Consider the following 23,900-nt stretch of genomic DNA (forward strand, 5'->3'; position numbering starts at 1 on the left):
CAGTGTGGAGATCCTTAAAAAACTGGGAAGAGAACTGCCATACAACCCAGAAATGCCACTGCTGGGTGTACATCCTGAGGAAACCAGAAGTGAAAGAGACACGTGTACCCCAATGTTCATTGCAGCACTATTTACAATAGCTAGGACATGGAAGCAACCTAGATGTCCATTGATAGATGAATGGATAAGGAAGTTGTGGTACATATACACAATGGAATATTACTCAGCTATAAAAAGGAACACATTTGAGTCAGTTCTAATGAGGTAGATGAACTGGAGCCTATTATACAGAGTGAAGTAAGTCAGAAAGAGAAAGACAAATGCTATATATTAATGTATATATATGGAATTTAGAAAGATGGTACTGACAATCCTACATTCAGGGCAGCAAATGAGACACAGATGTAAAGAACAGACTTTTGGACTGAGTGGGAGAAGGCGAGGGTGGGATGATTTGAGAGAATAACATGGAAACATGTACATTACCATACGTAAAATAGATGACCTGTGCAAGTTCGAAGGATGAAGCAGGACACCCACAGCTGGTGCTCTGGGACAACCCAGAGGGATAGGGTGGGGAGGGAGGTGGGAGGGGGGTTCAGGATGGGGAGGACACATGTATACTTGTGGCTGATTTATTACTGATGTATGGCAAAAACCATCAAAATATTGTAAAGTAATTATCCTCCAATTAAAATTAATTAATTTTTAGATTCATGTCAATGTATGGCAAAACCAATACAATATTGTAAAGTAATTAGCCTCCAATTAAAATAAATAAATTTATATTAAAAAATAAAAAAGAAGTCTTCACAGTGGCCAAGCACTACAAATGCAAATTCAAAAGGAAATTAGGCAAAATATAACAAACTAGTCTCTGTTCCACATGAAAATAAAAACACAAAGATAGAAAAAGAATACTGTGACATTATGGAATTTTTTTATCCAACATTTCTCTTCTTTCCTTTTTCTCCCCCAGCCCTGGAACAGCTCCATAAGGACTGGAAGGAAAAGAGAGCAAAGGAACAAAGGAAACTCCTTTCTAAAAACAAATGGGGTTTCCAAACTTCATTTATGCTGCTCTTCATCCAGTTTAGTATGTTTCTTTCTTCTCTAAATGCTGACGTGGTTGCTTTTTCTGCCTGGTATTCATAAGCAAGACATTTTTGAAATATGTAGCTTCATACCAGTAATGGGGTGGGGTGGGACACCACACAAAGGAGCTTGCCTTCCAAATATTAGCACAAAGAACTGCTTCTTGAAATATGTCACATTTCCAACTCTGGGAAGGCACTGCTGGCCGAGGAAGCAACAGGAATGGCCAACAAAGGATAGTCCATATCTCATTATAACACAATCAAAAATATGAGCTGCTATTTCCACTTCTGACACCATGTGAATTTTCAGTTCGTTTCACATTCACAGAGGTTTAGCTGAATGAATAATGCCATAGAGGGAAAAAGCTATTTGGCAGAAAAGAGGTACAAGGAGGGGATAGGAGGAATAATTGACATGGCAAGTCATTTGATATTACCAGCTAAGCTCCAGGATTGGGGTTTTGAGGATAATTCCAAACAAAATCCCAGACGTTGGTTTGGAAACTGTTTCTCTAATCTGTGCTCTACTTTTGTGGCATTCCAATGAACAATATCCTCAAATTTTAAGTGTTTTCTTCAAACAGAATTTCCTGTGAATTGGTAACAAATAATTGAATTGAATTGAATAAAATACAATTAATGTTGAGAAGGATAAGTTGTCTCTGAATCTGTTAGAGAAAGATCTATTCTGTTTTGGTCAAAGTATGAACGAGTTATAAAGAATTGTTTATACAGTTCTATAATAAATTTGAGGGCTTACTTAAAATACTGAATAATTAAATGTATTACAAGGAGTTGGATTCTTTATTAAAAATCCATATTACTAGTGGTTACCAGGGGGAAAGGGGAGGGGCAACAGAGAGGTGGAGAAGTAGGAGGCAAAAACTACTCAGTGAAAGATACGCTACAAAGACGTATTATACAACACAGGCAATATAGTCGATATTTTGTAATGACTGTAAATGGGCTGCAACTTTGAAAATTTATATAAACATTAAAAATAAACTAAAAATTCATTTTAATTCAAGGCCAGAGTCTGAATTTCCTTTCTGCAGCTTTTAAATCTCATTTATGCAACTATTTCCTTGTATCCCTTCATTGGTTCACTCTTTCAGAAGCTGAGAACTGTAAAACTGCTGCATACGTATGTTAATAACTATCATTTATTAAACAGTTAACTAGTCACTTCACACAGTATCTAATTTTATCCTTGAGACTATGTTTTCATCTGCATTTAATAGATGAGAAAGCAAGTCCCTGAGGTGTTGGCTAACTTGACTAAGGCTGCGTTTAAATGCAGATCTAACGCCAAAGCCTGTGCAGTTTTCACTCTGCCATGCTATCTCCAACTGAAAGAAGATGGCCATATCATCATAAAGGGGACTATGTTAACATAGCAGTGAAATGTTCATAGAGAATAAACAGAACAAACTATATCAGAGAAAAGACCTTTTCCAAAACATTAGTCACAAGGGCTTTCAAAAAAGTTCTAGAACCCCATCTCCTTATTCCTAAATCATTAGTATTACTCCATTATTTATATACAAAATTATATTAAAATTATTAAAATAAGATCTTCTAAAAGGTAGGGAAATACCAGGGTCCTTTTCTGGAAGACTGAATAAAAAAGGTCAATCTATCGATTTAATGCTATTTCCCCAAGAATCCAAGTGAACTTCATTTGGACTGTGGGATTATTTTCTTTGGCATGGAGGTGAAGAATCAGGTGAAAATGGTTATAAAGTTTTATGAAAATTACAAGAAATTTCTGAAATGTAATAATGAAGATAGATTTGCTCAACATCACAGCACTGTTTACAATAGCCAGGACATGGAAGCAACCCAGATGTCCATCAGCAGACGAATGGATAAAAAAGCTGTGGTACATACACACAATGGAATATTACTCAACTACTAAAAAGAATGCATTTGAATCAGTTCTAATGAGGTAGATGAAACTAGAGCCTATTATACAGAGTGAAGTAAGTCAGAAAAAAAATCACCAATACAGTATATTAATGCATATATATGGAATTTAGAAAGATGGTAATGATGACCCTATATGTGAGACAGCCAAAGAGACACTGAGATAAAGAACAGTCTTTTGGACTCTGTGGGAGAAGGAGAGGGTGGGACGATGTGAGAGAATAGCATTGAAACATGTACATTACCATATGTGAAATAGATTGCCAGTCCAGGTTTGATGCATGAGACAGGGTGCTCAGGGCTGGTGTACTGGGATGATCCTGAGGGATGGGATGGGGATGGAGGTGAGAAGGGGGTTCAGGATGGGGAACACATGTACACCTGTGGCTGATTCATGTCAATGTATGGCGAAAGCCACTACAATATTGTAAAGTACTTAGCCTCCAATTAAAATAAATTAATTAAAATAAATAAAATAAAATAAAAACAAAGTAAAATAAATTAATTAAAAAACATTGTTTTAAAACATGTAATAAAGTTACTATCATAAAAGGGTATGGCATTAACATGAGAAAAGACAAAGAGGTTCAAATAAACATGTAAGAATGTAATGTCTGTTCAAGTGATTGTTTCAATTACAAAGGGCAAGAATATGCAATGCATTTGAAAGGAAGGGAAGGAAGAAGGGGAATGGAACACTGAAAGGAAACTGAAATGCAGATGTACATATGCCATGTTGAAAGAATTCAATGAACTCCAGCAGGAATACAAGAGAGTAGTTGGGCATTAGGGAAAGCACATAGGAGGTTTGCAGAAGGCCAAAATGCCAGGCTATATTTAGGCTTTATCCAACAGTTACATGACTCAGGGAACTCAACCCAGGACTCTGTAACAAGCTAGAGGGGTGGGGGGTTGGGGGCAGGTTAAAGAGGGAGGGGACATGTGTATCTATGGCTGACTCATGTTGATGTATGGCACAGGGCAACACAATATTATGAAGCAATTTTCCTTCAATTAAAAATAAATAAGTTTTGGGAAAAAAAAGATTCCTAAGAAAAAGTTTGAAATAGACAGGGAATTAGCAGAGCAAGGGTAGAAGGCTAATATTTATCCGGTACTGACTGTTGTCCAAAGTGTTATTCTCAGAAACTGACATACATCATTACATCCTCATCACAACCCCATGATTTTGGTATTTTTCAATTAGTAGCTTCCTGTGCTGGGTACTGTTCATTCTGTTTTTATTTTTTGTAGTAATATTTGTACTTCTTTGTATTGTTTGTTTTATTTTTGTGGCAATATTTGTGTTGTTATTTTGAATTTTTCTTGTAGCATGCTATTAGTAAAACAAAAAGATTTTCCATTTAAGAGAATACAGTTATGATTATAAAATTAAAGTAGCAAACTAGTTGGAGAAGGAAATGGCACCCCACTCCAGCACTCTTGCCTGGAAAATCCCATGGATGGAGGAGCCTGGTGGGCCGCAGTCCATGGGGTCGCTAAGAGTCGGACACGACTGAGCGACTTCACTTTCACTTTTCACTTTCATGCATTGGAGAATGAAATTGCAACCCACTCCAGTGTTCTTGCCTGGAGAATCCCAGGGACGGGGGAGCCTGGTGGGCTGCCACCTATGAGGTTGCACAGAGTTGGACATGACTGAAGCGACTTAGCAGCAATAGCAGCAAACTAGTATTGTTAATTTGAGTTGGAAATATGTATTATTAATATGAAGTCATACATTTAAAAAATATGTACCGTCTGGTTTTGATGAGTAAAATGACCAGTAGAAATAAATGTCCAAACCTTTAGGTTCTGGCCTTTAATTTTATCCCCTCTTCTGAAACGGATCAGAGTTTCTTGGAGAAATGGCCAATTCAAGATCTGGTTCAGTGGCAGGGAAGATACAAGATGAACCCAGGATTTTTGTAGTGCCAGAAATCAAGGAAGATTTCAAAGACAAATAGAATCATTTCAAAAGGACAGTGGAACCACCTTAAAGAGGCTCCTACTAGTCAAATCTATGAACTTCTGAGCAAACAGTGGCTACAGTTCAGTATCCACACTTTCTAAGTATTAATTGTAGAAACACAGGCTGGGGGAAGTGACATACTTTGTCCAAGAACATTCAGCCAGTGAGAAGTGAAGTTGATGCTGACAGTTTTCATGACTTCAAAGTGACGCTCCTACCATACAGCATGCTCCTCGACCAAAGAATGCTTAACTGAAGAGACAAGTGCAGAAGTGAGGAGCATAAGAGACAGCTAGAAAGAGGCAAGTAAGGAAGCCTGAACGCACTCTTCATTGGGAAAGGATTTTCTACTAAGTAACTCCATGCAAAGTTACCAAAGAATGACTACAGACACCCAAGCAGTGGCTGGGTAAGATGGAGTATTAGAGAAATGACTCAAGTCCTTCCAATACTGATGTCCAGATGTACCTCATGGTGACATTTCCCTTTAATGTTCCTGCGTATCCTTGTGCTTGGACATGAGTTTGGGTAGGCTCTGGGAATTGGTGATGGACAGGGAGGCCTGGCATGCTGCAGCTCATGGGGTCACAAAGAGTCAGACACAACTGAGTGACTGAACTGATCTGATGCTTGTGCTAAGTCTCTCAGTCATGTCCAAGTCCTGCGACCCCATGGACTGTAGCCCACCAGGCTCCTCTATCCATGGAATTCTTCAGGCAAGAATATTAGAGTGGGTTGCCACGCCTTCTTCCAGGGGATCTTCCCGACCCAGGGATGGAACCTGCACCTCTTATGTCTCCTGCAGGGGCAGCAGGTTCTCTACCACTAGCGCCACCTTCCTGTAATAGTGCTCAAATGCCCGCTCATGACAGAATGTTCTTGAGCTCAGGCATCTCTGGAGAAGGGAATGGCAAACCACTTCAGCATTCTTGCCTTGAGAACCCCATGAACAGTAGGAAAAGACAAAAAGATGGAAAAAAAAAGGAAAAGACAGTGAAAGATAAACCCCCCAGGTTAGCAGGTGTCCAATATGCTACTGGAGAAGAGTGGAGAAATGGTTCCAGAAGGAATGAAGAGGCTGAGCCAAAGCAGAAAGCAGGCCCAGTTGTGGATGTGTCTGGTAGTGAAAGTAAAGTCTGATACTCTCAAGGACAATATTGCATAGGAACTTCAAATGTCAGGTCCATGAATCAAGATGCCTAATGGTGTGTTAACTATCCCTCAGTTCACCCTGGTGCCCTTGGGGGCCTACAGCCAGTCCTGCAATTCAGTGCCCGACGATTTCCTAGTCTTTCCCAGAAGGTTACAGTAACTCTTCTCACAGTTTTGCCCCCAACTTTCACTTTAAAGTGAAAGTCGCTCAGTCATGTCCGACTCTTTGTGACCCCATGGACTAAACAGTCCGTGGAATTTTCCAGGCCAGAATACCGGAGTGGGCAGCCTTTCCCTTCTCCAGGGGATCTCCTCAACCCAGGGATTGAACCCAGGTCTCCCGCAGTACAGGTGGATTCTTGACCAGCTGAGCCACAAGGGAAGCCCAACAGGGACCCTATCCCTCCTTTAATTTCACAAAGCATGGCTAAGACCAGGCTCTAGAAGTTAATCAAATTTTACTGACTACATGAGGCTACTAGGAAATCAGATGGGAACTAGTGCAGCTCCTGGTATCCACCATGTTATGGAGTAGAGCCCACCTCCCATTACCCACTCATCCTGGGAGGGGTTTTGACTGTTGTCTCCCCCATACCCCAACTCTCCTGGGACTTAGAGAGAGGAAACACTAGTTTATCCTTGATTACCAGTCTCAGGTTCCCTTCCTGTGAGGGTTCAACTCCAGCCTGCTATGAAGAATTATTATGCACATGGCTCACAGTTACAGCTTCCCTTTGGCATAACCAAAAAGTTTACTGTGGGTATTTTTCTTGCCACAACTGAGGAGCAATCATCCTCAAAGTGGAATCAACCATTCATCTCCAGCAACAAAATAAACCACAGAAACTTCAACACTAGCATGTCTTTTTCTCCCAAGGCTCAAATATCCCAGGACTAATTTCTTCAATTAAGGCCCAGGGTTAAAATTCTGGAACTGTCTTTCATCTAGATTCAGAAGTCTCTGAGAAAGAGAAGCTGTCCCCAAGCTCACGATCTAGCAGGCAAAAAGCAGCCTTGACATGAGGGAGGGGAGGATCCATACAGGGGACCCACATCCTCCCCAGAGCAAATGCCAAGGAACTGATGACTCTCACCTCCTCCCATCCATTTTATGATTCCGCCAGATCTGAGAATTTCACTCCATTCTGTGTCTCAACTAAGAAGTTGTACTTATGTACTGTGACCTCTGGCTGGCGTATTTTAGAGACATGCACGGTGATCGAAGGGCAGGCCGTGCCCCTCCTTCCATCCCTCCCTCCCTTCTCCTTCCTCCCCTTTCTTCTAATCTCATCTGCCTGCTGACAGTTTTGGACCCCATCCGGGAGCCAGTCGGACAAGAGAAGATGCACACGTTCCACAGTTGGAGCCTGGCTCTGTACCCCCGGGGGCTGAGCTCTACGGACGACATGAATCAACAGTTGCTCCAGACGGAGCCCTCTCCATCCGCCATAAGCCATGTGGGCTTCTGCAGTTGAGTCAGGTACCAGCTCCAGCCCTGTGGGGTCCTAGGATGCAAGAACAGACCTCACGGGTCTCAGCATGAGGCCCAGACGTGTGCTCCTCGCTGTGACAGGGGTTAGGGGGAGAAGTCCCCTGCCTTCATTCTTGGGGTTAGGAACGGTAGGACTCTCGGTGCTACTTCCTCAAAAAAAAAACACTCCCTCACAAATGTATCTTTCTCCTCTATCCTCCTGACTCATCTTCCACGTCAGTGACTCCTCTGTTCCGGGTTTCTTTGGCTTACTCAGAATGAAGGGCCTGGTGGGCTCTTGGAATGCGGTGTCCCTCGTCATTGCTCCTCAGCCACAAGTGCCCCTGGAAGGGCCCCATTTTAACAACATGGAACATTACAGAAACGCTTGAATATGTAAGATTACCTTCTCAAAGAATTCCAGCGGTGGTCTTCCCTGAGGGAAATGGACGGGCAAAGGCCAGAACTGACACATATTTTTCATTCTCTTGTTTTGGGGGATTTTTGTATGAGGTACATGAATGTTAGAGCTAATAGACTGAACCTAAGGAAACTACCAACTTTTGACAACTTTCAATCTACCAGTTTCAGACAATCTTGTTTGTCCTCAACATAGTCAACTGCAGGAAGTCAGAGGTGAATTATTTGATGTTTCTCCTACCATCCAATCATGACACCTGTTAAGTGGCCAAAGCTGTCCCTCATCTCTTGCTCTCAAACCTTGACCCTGCTATATAATTTTCCAGCTTCTATCTTCTACTCACCAAGTTTGCTTCTTGAAGCAGAAAAGAAGCAGAATGGAACCTATGGAAGACAAGAACATTCCCACTCTGTCCCTATGCTATGTCCAATACGCTCACCAAGGACCCAGACAAACAACCCTCTGGTTTTCTGCTGAATTTATTCTCACTGCCTATAGGCCAATGGAGAGAGAGTGCCATTCCATGGCACAGATGCCCATTCAAGGATCTGCCACAGATTCAGCCTCATGTGTAGACATATCTGTCTCCTGCATTACATGATTCTTTTTTTAAGAAAAAAGGTTATGTCTTTATCCCCCAAATGAGAACAGTGCGAAGATCAGGACAGTAGGTTCTCAACAAATGATTACTGAATGAATAAATGACCTTGTTATGAATGCTGGCATGATTTCATAGCATAAATGAACTCAGCAAATACTTGACACCGTTGACTCCTTATTCTGGTTACAGGGCAAGAGTCTGTCTCAATGTGCAGGGGGATACAACTGTGAATCATTAGCGTATGCAGACTCAATTACTCAATAGGCCGTGTATGATAGATGTCTTGGATACACAGTCCTAGCACACAGAAACGCACTCTTTCTGAAAACATCCCTTGACAAAGAAGGGTAGCCAGTAAGACCCTGGCTCCTACAGACGATAATTCCGTTATGCCTCAGAGCCTCCAAATTTCTATCTTGCTTCTAAGTGATGAGGAATTTCAAGTCTCCAAGGAGGACAAATAACAGGAGAAAACTTGGTCAGGAAACTCCAGGCCCCCAGGGCTAGAGTTTAGAAAACACTTATGCAGGTGAGGCCACTTTCAAGAAGTTTCGACTATATAAATTCCTCTTTGTCAGACTTACCCTGTATTAGTCTAAGACAGTTATTATATTTTCTTATTATAAGCATGCACTGTGTCCTGCACCTGGAGCACTTGCCAAATTGCTGATTTATTCCTCTTTCTATACATCTGCAAAAAGAATGTGTGTTCTGTTTCATCAGGGAGTTACTTGAAGTCACAGATTGCTAACTCCAAATGAATAGAAACAGTGATTAATCTTGAAGATACGAGCTCGCCACTATTCATGTAACAGATGTCCGTTATGATGAGTTACACATTTGTTCCATGTTTACACTAAAATACAAAAAGAAGATTCAACTATTTTGTTAAAAAAAAGAAAGAAAAGAATGAATGGGGGAGGGGGGAGGTAGGGAATTAGAACATACTGGAAAGTGTTTATTCAGGTGCCAGGTTAGATGCGATCTTGACATGCAGTACGTCCACAGGGTGGCAGGTAAGGAGGCAGGGAGCGAGGGATAAGCTGGGGTAAACGTTCCTGGCTTCATGTCAGGGTGTGGATATTAACTCACTTCATCTCCCTTGGCTGACAGAAGCACTAAAGCCAAAACCGGCAATTTCATCAGCATCAGCTACACAGAAGATGGGATTTCAGAGGAAGGCGTGAGAAAAGGGAGACTGATGTATGTAATTTTATTCAAATAATTAAAAACAAAGTTGGCAGTCTATCTTCCTGTCAAGAAGAATAAATATCAGACTATGGAGTTGGAAGGCCAAGTGCAAGAGGCTTCCTGCTGCTCCATCTTAACTTGGGTCCAATACAAACTTTAGAGTTGACTCTTCACAAAAACATCCATTCAAAGTGATCTTCCTCTGTGCTTTTGCAGTTCCCCTGAGCAGAGCTAAGGCAGAGAAGAGGATACATGCCAGGGGTAAGTGTGGAGGGGGCTGCCTGACTAAGCCACGTGAGAGCTGATAGTTCCATAGCCACAAACACAGGGTTTGTATAACCCTGAGCTATTTCTCTAAAATATAAAAGGATGAGTGCAAGAGAAGTTTCCAGAACTTTCCTTTCTCTCATTATTTGATTCCTGTCCTCACAAGCCCAGAACTAAAGCAAAGCCTGCATTATAGTAGGAACTAAGTACGTATGTACACACACACACACACACACACACACACACATTTAAATGAACTAAATGAGCATGGGCTGGACTTCATGAAAGACATGTGCACATGGATTATATTTATCAATAGATTAATTACCTTACATATTTACAGGCTCAATGGATTACAGCAGAGGCAGTATCACAAAAGTTAAAGAATCTTTTCTGAATGTTAAAACATGGCTGTAACGTGTACTGAACTATACCTCTCCAGAGTTTCTTTATTTTTAAAACAATTATTTATTTATTTTTGGCTGTGCTGGTCTGTCATGTGGCGCATAGGCTTTTTGCTGCTGTGTGCACTCCTCATTGTGGTGGCTTCTCTTGTTGCAGAGTACAGGCTCTAGGTGCTCAGGCTCAGTAGCTGTGGTACACAGGCTTAGTTGCCCAGCAGCATGTGGAATCTTCCCAGCCCAGGGATCAAACCCATGTCCCCTGCATTGGCAGGTGGATGCTTAACCACTGGACCACCAGGGAAGCCCCCAGAAGTTTCTTTTTAACAGCAACACTTTTAAGAAGAGAAAAGAAACTTCATTTTGTTATTTAATAAAGGGACAGGATCAGCAAGACCAGTCAGTAAAAAATGAATAATTTCAACAGACTCACTGAGAGTTTTGCTTTTAAAGCATTTTAATCACTATTCCTCTCTATTTCCAATAATGTATCATGTGCATGCTTAGTCATTTCAGTCATGTCTGACTCCTTGTGACCCCATGGACTATAGCCTGCCAGGCTCCTCTGTCCATGGGATTCTCCAGGCAAGAATACTGGAGTGGGTTGCCATTTCTTTCTGTATCAAACCTTTTCAACTGCTCCTAACATGTTGAATTTTAAGATGTGAAATACTCCACTTCTACATCTCAACCCTTCTTGTTATTATTTGAAGATTATGAGAGAAGGGAGCAATCCTCCTTGCATTTGTGACAGTCACAATTCCAATTAGAGACTGGAACTATCCTTCAGAAAATTCCTTGTGCTGATGAGATTTCTGGGAGCCAGTAAGGCAGCAAAAGCCTATCTGTCTACCTTAAGCAATGCAGGGAGAGACACACTGCAAAGGGAGCCAAAATAATTAAGGAACTCAGCTTACTAAAAATGACACATTGATGGTTCAAAAGGACACATGAACCTCAATGTTCACTGCAGCACTGTTTACAGTAGCCAAGACATTGAAGCAGTCTATCAACAAAGGAATGGATAGAGAAGATTAAATGAAAGTGAAAGTCACTCAGTCGTGTCTCTTTGCGACCCCATGGACTATACAGTCCATGGAATTCTCCAGGCCAGAATACTAGAGTCAGTAGCCATTCCCTTCTCCTATGGCTCTTCCCAACCCAGGGATCAAACCCAGGTCTCTTGCATTGCAGGCAGATTCTTTACCAGTAGAGTCACGAGAGAAGCCCAAGAATACTGGAATGGGTAGCCAATCCCTTCTCCAGCAGATCTTCCTGACCTATTAATCGAACCGGCATCCCCTGCATTGCAGGCAGATTCTTTACCAACTGAACTATCAGGGAAACCATAGAAGATGAGGTATATATATACAATGGAGTATTACTCAGCCATAAAAAAAGAATGAAATAATGCCATTTGCAGCAACACAGATGGACTTAGAGATTATCATACTAAGTGAAGTCAGACAGAGAAATATTGTACAATATCCCTTATACAGTGAATCTAAAAAGAAATTATACAAATGAACTTACTTACAAAATGGAATGGGGGGAAGTGAGGAAGGATACTTATGAGGGGAAGAGGGAGGAGTTTGGGATGGACATGTATATGCTGCTATATTTAAAATGGATAATCAACAAGGACCTACTGTATAGCACAGGGAAATCTACTCAGCATTATATAGCAATCTAAATGAAAAAAGAACTTGAAAAAGAATAGATACGTGTATATAAATAACTCAGTCACTTTGCTGGTCACCTGAAACTATCACATTATTTGTCAACCATATGCCAATATTTTTAAAAAGTTTAAAATAAAAATTAATTTTAAAAAATAACCCGTTGTAATGCCATGTTCAAAGTGTTAGTAAGTGGCTACTTGGAGCCAGATGAAAGAGTCTTATAGGCATTCTCCATCTCTCTGTCAAATAAAATTGAGTATTTTTATGTAGTCTAATCCCAGCAAGTGAACCAAGTTGATGACAGAGAAAGGAAGCTTCCATTTTTGAAGAAAGTAGGAATTTCAAGAATATAGGGGTCAGCAAACTTTCTGTAAAGGGCCAAAGAGCAAATGTTGTTGGTTCTGTGTGCCACAGGACCTTTGCTGCAGATAACTATCATGATGGGGAAAGCTGCTGCTAAGTCGCTTCAGTCGTGTCCAACTCTGTTCGACCCCATAGACAGCAGCCCACCAGGCTTCACTGTCCCTGGGGTTCTCCAGGCAAGAACACTGGAGTGGGTTGCCATTTCCTTCTCCAGTGCATGAAAGTGAAAAGTGAAAGTGAAGTCGCTCAGTCATGTCCAACTCTTAGCGACCCCATGGACTGCAGCCTACCAGGCTCCTCCATCCGTGGGATTTCCCAGGCAAGAGTACTGGACTGGGGTACAATTTCCTTCTCCAGATGGGGAAAGAAGTCATGGTCAAAAAAAAAAAAAAAAGGCAGAGCTGTGTTTCAATAAAACTTTACAAAGGTAGGTGACATGACAGGATGGATTTAGCTCACAAGCCAGAGTTTGCTGACCCCTGGGAAAAAAACGTGGATGTCTCTCCAAAACAGACTGAAGATGCCAAACTTAAGGTCCCATTGAAAATTACAGTGCTTCTCATGCCCTGTACTTTTAAACCACACTCAGCACCACCTACGTTTCTTCAGTGCATCTTCACCATCTTCCAATAGCATGTTTCTTAAATAAATCAGAGATGCACTTCTCAAACTATCTGCATAAGCTTAGATTCGACCAAGAAAATAAAGTCATTCTAACCATCCCAGCAATAAAGAAGTATTAGGGCTTATATCAGGTTTGGAATATCTAGAGGTCAAGCAGGCCGATACCAAAATGGAAAAAAAAAAAAAAGAAAATCACTACCAAAATGCAGGAAAGTAGACACTTGACTCCACCAGCCCATCCCAGTAATATGGGTGGTTACCAAAAGCTCTACAGAACTCTCCTCCAATATCCAAGAATTTATGAACACCCCCGGCTCCCCCCAGCAACTATCTCTGTCTACACCACCAAAGCATCTTGGTCTTCAACACTCCCTAAAAAGCCACCGTGAGTCATCTTCCTGCCCAACACGCAGCTGCAATCACCCCTGATCATAATAACTTCTATTTCTTTCATCTGAACAAAGCTCACGTTACTCTCTTTGGCAGACTCTAACTCCGGACCTAACAGAAGCAGAAGATATTAAGAAGAGATGGCAAGAATACACAGAAGAACTGTACAAAAAAGATCTTCATGACCCAGATAATCACGATGGTGTGATCACTGACCTAGAGCCAGACATCCTGGAATGTGAAGTCAAGTGGGCCTTAGAAAGCATCACTACAAGCAAAGCTAGTGGAGGTGATAGAATTCCAGTTGAGCTATTCCAAATCCTGAAAGATGATGCTGTGAAAGTGTTGCACTCAATATGCCAGCAAATTTGGAAAACTCAGCAGTGGCCACAGGACTGGAAAAGGTCAGTTTTCATTCCAATCCCAAAAAAAGGCAATGTCAAAGAATGCTCAAACTACCGCACAATTGCACTCATCTCACACGCTAGTAAAGTAACGCTTAAAATTCTCCAAGCCAGGCTTCAGCAATATGTGAACTGTGAACTTCCTGATGTTCAAGCTAGTTTTAGAAAAGGAAGAAGAACCAGAGATAAAATTGCCAACATCCGCTGGATCATGGAAAAAGCAAGAGAGTTCCAGGAAAGCATCTATTTCTGCTTTTTTGACTATGCCAAAGCCTTTGACTGTGTGGATCATAATAAACTGTGGAAAATTCTGGAAGAGATGGGAATACCAGACCACCTGATCTGCCTCTTGAGAAACCTGTATGCAGATCAGAAAGCAACAGTTAGAACTGGACATGGAACAACAGACTGGTTCCAAATAGGAAAAGGAGTACGTCAAGGCTGTATATTGTCACCCTGTTTATTTAACTTATATGCAGAGTACATCATGAGAAACACTGGACTGGAAGAAACACAAGCTGGAATCAAGATTGCTGGGAGAAATATCAATAACCTCAGATATTCAGATGACACCACCCTTATGGCAGAAAGTGAAGAGGAACTAAAAAGCCTCTTGATGAAAGTGAAAGTGGAGAGTGAAAAAGCTGGCTTAAAGCTCAACATTCAGAAAACGAAGATCGTGGCATCCGGTCCCATCACTTCAGGGGAAATAGATGGGGAAACAGTGGAAACAGTGTCAGACTTTATTTTTCTGGGCTCTGAAATCACTGCAGATGGTGACTGCAGCCATGAAATTAAAAGACGCTTACTCCTTGGAAGCAAAGTTATGTGCAACCTAGATAGCATATTCAAAAGCAGAGACATTACTTTGCCAACAAAAGTTTGTCTAGTCAAGGCTATGGTTTTTTCTGTGGTCATGTATGGATGTGAGTTGGACTGGGAAGAAGGCTGAGCACCAAAGAATTGATGCTTTTGAACTGTGGTGTTGGAGAAGACTCTGGAGAGTCCCTTGGACTGCAAGGAGATCCAACCAGTCCATTCTCAAGGATTTCTTTAGAAGGAATGATGCTAAAGCTGAAACTCAAATACTTTGGCCACCTCATGCGAAGAGTTGACTTGTTGGAAAAGACTCTGATGCTGGGAGGGATTGGGGGCAAGAGGAGAAGGGGATGACAGAGGATGAGATGGCTGGATGGCATCACTGACTCGATGACGTGAGTCTCAATGAACTCCAGGAGTTGGTGATGGACAGGGAGGCCTGGTGTGCTGCGATTCATAGGGTCACAAAGAGTCAGACAGGAGTAAGCGACTGATATGAACTCCAGACCATACAGGGAAGAGAATTGGAAGGGATGCTGTGCCCACCTGCTCTTCAGCAGTGTAGAAGCGATCTTTAGAGGGGGCTGATGTCTATGGGGTCACACAGAGTCGGACACGACTGAAGTGACTTAGCAACAGCAGCAATCATACCTACTTGACAATGGCTAGGCCACCACATTCCTCTCCTTGGTCAAGGCAGCATCCCTCCATCTCCCATTACCCCTTTTTAACTTTCAAATGAAATAAACAACATAGTGCTTCTGTCCTACTTGTTGCAGGGATTCCCTATCTGCCCCAAACTCACTCAAGCGTCCCCCACAAATGGAGCCACCAAGTCCTGTTTGTTATTTTATCCACAAACAGTTGATGACTGTCCTTTAGTTTAATCACAATAGCTCTTTCCCTGGTGGCTCAGATGGTCAAGAATTAGCCCGCAATGCAGGAGACCCTGGGTGCAATCTCTGGGGCAGGCAGATCCCCTGAAGGAGGAAATGGCAACCCACTCCAATATTCTTGCCTGGGAAGTCCCATGCACAGAGGAGCCTGATGGGCGGCAGTCCATGGGGTCTCAACGAGTCAGACACGATGGAGTGACTAACACCTTCACTGGGCAATGTAAAAACTGAAATATGGGTTTCACTCACTCATTATTCCATAACAGTGGGAAGGAGGATGGATTTTATTGATATATACAGATATATCCCTATCAAAACAGGAAGAAAAATGCCTTAATACAACCCTCATTTCTACAACTGGTCACATGGCCACTCTTAGTTCTTACACCTGTCTCTTTTATTACTCACAGGGAGTGGCATACACCCAGAATACTCAAGTAGCATCACCATAGATTAAGGAAATCCAGCTGGGATCTTGGGCTTCCCTGGTGGCTCAGAGGTTAAAGCGTCTGCCTGGAATGTGGGAGACACTGGTTTGATCCCTGGGTCGGGAAGATCCCCTGGAGAAGGAAATGGCAACACACTCCAGTACTCTTGCCTGGAGAATCCCATGGAAGGAGGAGCCTGGTAGGTTACAGTCCATGGGGTCGCAAAGAGTCAGACATGACTGGGTGACTTCACTTCTTCTTCTTAGCTAGAATCTGCCACCCACCCGCCATCATCAGGTGCCTGCCTTGCCTTGTGCATGAGTCCAGCCTTGGTTTCTCCAGCTCCTGGGCTCCCCCCCCAACAGAGCCCACAGTCTCACCCTCGCTAGTGACCCACTTTTTGGCAACTCCCTGGCTCAAGGGAGGCAAAGAGATTAGAACTCGGTGAGCCAAGGAAAGGAGCAAAGCCCATCCAGGCTGCCATGTTTCTAAATCCACATGCTCCTCCTACCCCCATGTTTTAACCTTTAAATCTGGTCTCTGGTCTTCTGCTGCTGCTGCTGCTGCTAAGTCACTTCAGTCGTGTCCGACTCTTTGCGACCCCATGGACTTGCAGCCTACCAGGCTCCTCTGTCCATGGGATTTTCCAGGTAAGAGTACTGGAGTGGGGTGCCATCACCTTCTCTGCTCTGGTCTTCTAGATGGGTACAAAAGTGAAATTCACCTTCAGTTACTATCATCTCTTTCTTTCTCTTTTCCTCTCTTCCCTTCTTCCCCTCTCTCCCCTCTCTTTCTCTGAAATCTGCTAGATTTTAGAGAGTGTATCTTCATTAAATTACACCTAAAAGGCATGGATTAACTCTCTTTGATCTAAGCTGGGTAGCTGAGTTGATTACAGACTGGGGTTCGTGGATTTAGATTCGGCATGAACACATTTTGCTTTGTACCAAGGAAAAGCCTATTTCAGAACTTCAAAGTCTAACTCCCCTAGCCAGCCAGCTCTCAAATATGTGCTGGTGGTCAAGGGCAAGGATAATGTGTGTGATGGTTCAGTGCAAGCGCTACCCCCAGCCCTAAGAAACTGATAGAGACACCTTCTCCTTAATGACAGGTGTTTTAATGGGCAAGGGATAATGAGGTTTTCCTTTAAAAAAAAAAAAAAAGGAAATAAAGGTCAAAAGGTTAATATCATCTGAAAAAGCTTTGCCAATAAAAGCCCCCACAATATCCAGTTAAGAATACCAGTTTCCAAATCCTCTCTCATTCTTTCCACCCTCCCTCCCCACATGTGTGTACCCCCATATACACACCCACACGTGGGCACACACACAATAATCAAAGAATTATGGAAGACAGGTCAAACGGATTTCAACTAGTATAAGGGTTGGTTAAAGGGTCAGAAGGACCCGAGTTCCAGTCTTGCTCTGCCCTTACTGTGATTCCCTTATCATGTTATTTAACATCTGTAAGCATCAATTTTCTCCATTAGTAAAGCGTGGATAATTTTAATTTTCTGAAGAAAATTATCACCAACTTTGAATGAGGTGAAATGGGCTGTGGCATGACCTTTTAAAATCTTACTGGAGCACTAACCTGCCTACTGAAGAGTTAATTATCTAGGGAACATATGTCTGTTTGACTTTCTTTTATTTGATTAGAATTCACATGCTCTGAAGTCATATATTAATACATCGATTTTTATCCAGTGGTAAAGATAACCTCAAAGGTTATGGTTTTATTGCCCTGTAGGATTTTAACCAGTTTTGAATCTACCCTAGCAATATTATTCTAACATGCTATTTTCCCCTCAAAATGTCTATAAATATTGAATTCTTCAAAATGCCCATGGCATCATCATAACCCTCTTAGGGTTCCCACCATTAATGAGCTGAATAAATTCTTCACAGGCATTCATTCTCTATTTGTGTGAGACTCCTGTTTTTAGCTCTTTAAAAATTACACGCCAATAGTACCTATGTCATGAAGTTGTTATGAGAATTAAATAAAATAATGCAAAAAAGCAATTAATAAGGCCCTGATATTTTAAGCAGTTAATGAATATTAACTATTATTATTAGCTGTAATTAAATGCAGTATGATGTACAGGAAATAAAAAATGTAGCATATTAACTTCTCCCAGAGATACCTATGCAGTTAAAACAAAAATAAAGAAAATATTCATTTAATATTCAGCTTCACCTTGATCTCCCTTGGGACTTTTGAATCCTCTAGAATCTAGCCCAGTGAATTAAACTTTTGAACTAAAAGCCATTTTCATGGATGATGCCAGCCCTTATAATTGGGTGGCTCTACAACTGTGTATAGAATAAAGAATCTGTTCCACAAAGAAAAAGAATTTCCTCACTTCACCTGGTCAATAGTAGATAATAAAATTAAAGTTGGGATTAAAGTAAAAATAATTTTTCTTCTCCATCCTCCTTTGATATACCCAATTATTATTCCTCATTTTATTTCCTTCAATTTTAGTGGGTTATTTTCTCTGGCTTTTTCCCCATAAGTTTTTAATGGCTACATCCCTATCTTCTTTTGTCTGATTTCATTCAGTAACTGCCAAAAATAATGGTGTTTGCTCACACAAAAAAAGCCAGTTCCTCTAATTTCACTATGATTTTGGTTGCCTTTCATACACAAACGGCTTTTTCAAATTATAAATCCTCAAAAAGCAAACTCAGATCATTTTTAGTTTCTGTTTTTCGAATTTTTTGTTTGTTTGTTTATCCATTTTTTAGAACTTGGCATAGGAGTTAAACCAGCTTTGGCTCAGAGGAACCAACTGAATTGAGTAATTCTATAAGTGTTGAAACAACACTTCAGAAGCAACACATAACCTTTCCATAGTGATGTCGAGAGAAGAATAAAAAAGCATCTATAAAAATAAACACAAGCACTGGGGCATGCAATTTCCACAGAGAAGTACAAGGGCAACAAAAGGAACTGGGATTTACTCTGAACTGTACACAAACCACAGAGAGCCTGGGTCATCAAATACTTTTTAAAAACCTTCAAACACTGAAACACAATGCAGAAACCTACTGCACTCATTTAAAAAAGCAAACAAGGGAACACAGGGACTTAAATCAAGATTAAACACTCAGCTGTTGTTCCCTTCCAGTGAACCGAAGAAGAGCCAGTTGAATTTGAAAGAAAGTGAAGAAGATAAATAACACACGTAGTACTCAACAGTTCTATCTGCAGAGCTTACTCATGTGTCTAGACATGATCAGACATTTTATACACACACACACTTCAGATACATACTCATGTGTGTTATGTTGTGTTGTCTACCTGTCTGTTTCATATACTGATTTATTCATACCAACACACATTTCCTAGCCTTTGAAATGGGTGAATACCACCACTAAGCAAGTGAAGAAATCAGCTGAGGCAGCCCTCCTGCATGACGACTCTCGTCCCTGCCTACTCCAAGTGTGGTCCCTACATCAGTAGCACCACCTGGGAGCTTGTTAGAGATGCAGAGTCTCAGACTGCACCCCAGATCTTGTGAATCAATACCAAGATTTTAACCAGATTCCCTGGTGGTCTGTATGTACAAATTCAAGTCTGAGAAGGACTGCCCTAGATCCACGCTACCCAGTACAAGCGGTGATGAGCCACTTGTCTATTCAACTGACATGTGATTGGTGAGACTGAGAAACTGCCTTATTATAATTATTAAAATATAAATCTAAAATATAATACTTTATTCCATTACTGGAATACTTCTAAATATGTTGGGAACAACTCTGATACATGAATCTAAATACAGATCAAGTATTTCCGATGAAAACTTAGTATCTGAATTGAGAAAGTGCTCTAAATGTAAAATACACACCAGATTTCAAAGACCTAGCATGAAAAAATGTATGCAACATGGGTCACGTTTTCTAGAATGATTCGAGGTTAAAATACAATTTCAGATATGTTGAGTTAAAAAGTTCACATGCTTCTCTTTTACTTTTAAAAATATGACTACTGGAATATAATGCCTCAGGTATTATTTCTACTGGACAGTACTGCTTTGGATCCACGGGTCTCAAACTCTAAAACTACTGCTGCCTGGGTTTCAATCCCAGAGATTCTGGTGAAATTGGTCTGGCGTTAGAATTTTTAAATGCTTGCTGGTGATTCTATTGAGCTGCCAAGATTGAGAACCACCACTCCAAGTTAATATAGATTCATTAATCCTAACTGATAAATAATGACCTCCTAAGGACCTTATGTCTTCTAAGAGCTTCCATCATTCCTCAACTCAAAGGTGGAACTGGAGAAGAACTGTACTGCCTATTTCTTACCTGGAGGGCAAAAGCATCCCCACGGGTGTTATCAGGGCCAGAGGCTGGATGAGATTATTCTACCTCAACTCCAGGCAGAATCAGACAAACCAAAAGACACAAAAATCGAGGTCCTCTCAGTTATTTCCAGAAATCCATCTCCGGCAATTCCAGCAATTCGTTTCCATATCCAATGCACTGGGTCTCCGACTTCTCTGTGCTTAGAATAATTCCTTGCATAGTTTGTTTAAAAGCAGAATTTCTGGCCCTGAGTGAGTCCCAGAACTCTGCGGTAGGGTGACAAACCACCCAGGATTGCCCAGACTGTCCCATTTGGGTTTCTAGCACCACATCCTGGGCCAACCAGCCCAGAAGGACATCCTACCCCGGCGTAGTGCGTGTGTAACAAGTGGTCCAAGTGACCACTGTAGACACCAAGTGTGCAGTTGGAGAACCATGCTGAGAAACATGGGTTGTTGAATATTTTCTAGTGACATCCTTTCTGGATTAACCAACTGCCCTAAAAAGCAGCCATTGAAGGGACACAAATAGTTCAGCAAATAACTACTGGAGAAAAGCTCTCACCTAATGAAATTTATCAGTAAATTATGTAAACCTGTATGCAAGAGCAGCCACCAAAGAGGTCACCCTGATAGCTTTAAAGGGAATGATTTCAGTGTCAAGAATTCAGCAGCTAGGAGCTGGGGAGGCCAAGTCAGTGTATGGCATGAAGGCATGTCAACCTGAAGTTTGATCACTGCTTCTGTCATTTGCTAGCTGTGTGACTTTGGTGAAGTTCCTTGACCTCTCTGTGCCTGACTGTTTTCATCTGGGATGATGAAATGAGTCATTCATACCAACAGTGAAGCTTAGCCATGAGAGTAAAAAACAATGCGTGGGGCAGACATATTCCAGTCGAGGGACATTCTACAACATACCTGACCAGTTCTCCTCCAAACTGTCAAGGTCTTGAAAAGCAAGGAGAGCCCGACCAACCGTCACAGCTAAGGGAAGCTCCAGGGGACAGGATGATCTACTGTCATGTGGCATCCTGGATGGCACTCTGGAACAGAAAAAGGACATTAGATAAAAACTAACAAACTTCCGGGACATCCCTGGAGTTTCAGTGGTTAAGACTTCACCTTCCAGTGCAGGGGGGTGGGTTCAATCCCTGGTTGGGGAACTAAGATCCCACATGCCTCACTGTGCTGCCAAAAGATTCAAATATATAAATAAAAGGAATACGAAGAGGAAAGCCTTATTTGGAAACAAAAAAAATTCAAATCAAGAATGAATGTTAATATTAATGTATCAAAATTGGTTTACTTCTTGTGACAAATGCACTATACTCATGGGAGACAAGAATAGGACAAACTGAGTGTGCCGCTATGGGAACTCTGTATGCCTTTACAACTTTTCAGTAGATCTAAAACAACTCTAATTTTAAAGGTTTATTATAAAAAAAAAAATGCCTAGCATGGTAGCACACAGGTCAGAATTACACAGTTAACCATAGTCACTATTATTGTGAACTATACATGATGGATGATGTGTGTGTGTGTGTGTGTGTGTGTGCGTGTGTGTGCATGTGTGCACTTAGTTGCTCAGCAGTGTCTGACTTGTTTGTGACCCCATGGACGGTAGCTGGCCAGGCTCCTCTGTCCATGAGATTCTCCAGGCAAGAATACTGGAGAGGGTTGCCATTTCCTCCTCCAGGGGATCTTCCCCACCCAGGAATCGAACCCACATTTCCTGCATTGGCAGATGGGTTCTTTACCACTGAGCCACCTGGGAAGCCCTATTATGGATGATACCAAAAGAAAAACAAGCATCTTGATCCAACATTTTCATGAGAAACTAGGAGCTTGAAACCTCAGAGATGGGTTGAGAGAAGATGAGAGGGAATATGCAGAAGCCATAAAGATGGCTTCTGTCATCTACAGCCAGTCCCCGGCCTGTAACTCCTGTCACATGACCCTGCTGCTTTTCTCCCTGATATTGCTCAGAGGCTGTCATTACTTTCTTCACTCAAATGTTCCCAGTTCTGAGCCCAAACTCCTGTACCCCTCTGCCTGTGCACACACATGCCAGCTAGAGGGTCAGCATCAAAGAGTAGAGGAAAACCACTATGGACTAGCCAGAGGTGTCTCAGATGGTAAAGAATCTGTCTGTAATGCAGGAGACCCAGGTTCGATCCCTGGGAAAAGAAGATCCCCTGGAGAAGGAAAAGGCAACACATTCCAGTATTGTTGCCTGAGAAATCCCATGGACAGAGGAGCCTGGCATGGCTAAGCAACTAATACTTTCACTTCACAGAAGCAGAACCCTTTTCAGCCATGTTTTCTCCTCCAAGCCTCCTTGCAGCTCCTCTACCTCTCAAAAAATAAAAGCACACAAGCCAATAAATGCAAATACCACCACTCCACTGACCAAGTAACCTCGCTTGGTGGGGGCGGGGAAGGCCTCACCCTCGGGGTCCTGTTATACTTGCAAATACAGGTGGTAGAGCTTAAACGAATACTTTAATATATTCACTTGGACTATACTGTACCTTGTGTTTCCGATTTCATTTAAGCTTCAGGAAAAAAAAAGCTGTTAGATAGGCAGGGCAGATGTTTTTACCCCCATTTGAGTGATGTAAAAATTTTTCCAGAGAAAGGAAGGAAGGAAGGGAGGGCGGGAAGAAAGAAATTTCAGGAGACAAGCTGATTCATACAGTTAATTTGTGGGTCTCTGTATTAAGCTATTGGGGCTGCCCTTATAAAATATCACGGGCTAGGGGGCTTAAACAACAGAAATTGGTTTCCTCACAGTTCTGAAGTCTGCAAGTCCCAAAGCAAGGGGCCGTCGGGGTGGGTTTCTGGTACAAACTCTCTTCCTGGCGGCAGATGGCCACTTTTGCTGCATCCTCTCTGGTGGAGAAGGAAGGGGCTGGGTTTCTTCTTCCTCTTCCAAGAACACCAGGACTAGCAAATTAGCACCTCTCTCAGCTGACCTCACTTAACTTTAATTACCTTCTCAAAAAAAAAAAAAAAAAAGGAAAAACCCTTCTCCAAAGGCAGTCACAGCTGAACCTAGGACTTCACCATTGAATTTGGCCGGGGTGGGGGAGGGAGGGTGCGGGTGTGTAGGTGTGTTAGTCTCTCAGTCATGTCTGACTCTTTGCGACCCCATGGACTGTAGCCCACCAGACTCCTCTGTCCATGGGATTTCCCAGGCAAGAATACAGGAGTGGGTTGCCACGTCCTTCTCCAGGGGATCATCCTTACCCAGGGATCAAACACGGGTCTCCAGCACTGCCGGCAGATTCTTTACCGTCTGAGCCACCGGGGAAGCCTGGCGGGTAGGGAAGGGTACCCCCCAAAACTCAATTCCATCCATAAAAGGGTGCTCTCTGACAAGGGACAGAAGAATTCATCGGATGACAGGGATGAGCTAACTCTTAGAGGACGGGAAGAACAACCAATTGGACTAGAGGTCAGCTCACTCTGGCCATCGGGTCA

The 23,900-nt window shown here is 42.1% G+C and overlaps 1 long non-coding RNA gene across 9 annotated transcripts in view; it reads right to left on the reverse strand.

Annotated features, from left to right (window-relative positions):
* LOC147339786 (uncharacterized) overlaps positions 1 to 23,389 on the reverse strand; it is a 128,676-nt gene extending 105,287 nt beyond the window's left edge. For 3 of the 9 annotated variants that reach the window (XR_015158480.1, XR_015158483.1, XR_015158482.1), the window contains exons 1-2: positions 23,209 to 23,389; positions 21,336 to 21,460 (exon numbers count right to left, since the gene is read on the reverse strand). This is a non-coding gene — a long non-coding RNA (uncharacterized LOC147339786). Of the gene's footprint in view, positions 1 to 9,836; positions 10,063 to 10,542; positions 10,835 to 16,630; positions 16,803 to 21,335; positions 21,461 to 23,208 lie in introns of those variants that run through there. The other 6 variants (XR_015158478.1, XR_015158479.1, XR_015158481.1 and 3 more) reach the window with 6 other exon arrangements.
* Between the last annotated feature and the right edge of the window lie 511 nt (positions 23,390 to 23,900).

This window comes from Bos grunniens, chromosome X, assembly GCF_055505025.1.
Source record: "Bos grunniens cultivar Pamir isolate PY7600 chromosome X, Bosgru_T2T1.0, whole genome shotgun sequence".
NCBI classification, from domain to species: Eukaryota; Metazoa; Chordata; class Mammalia; order Artiodactyla; family Bovidae; genus Bos; species Bos grunniens.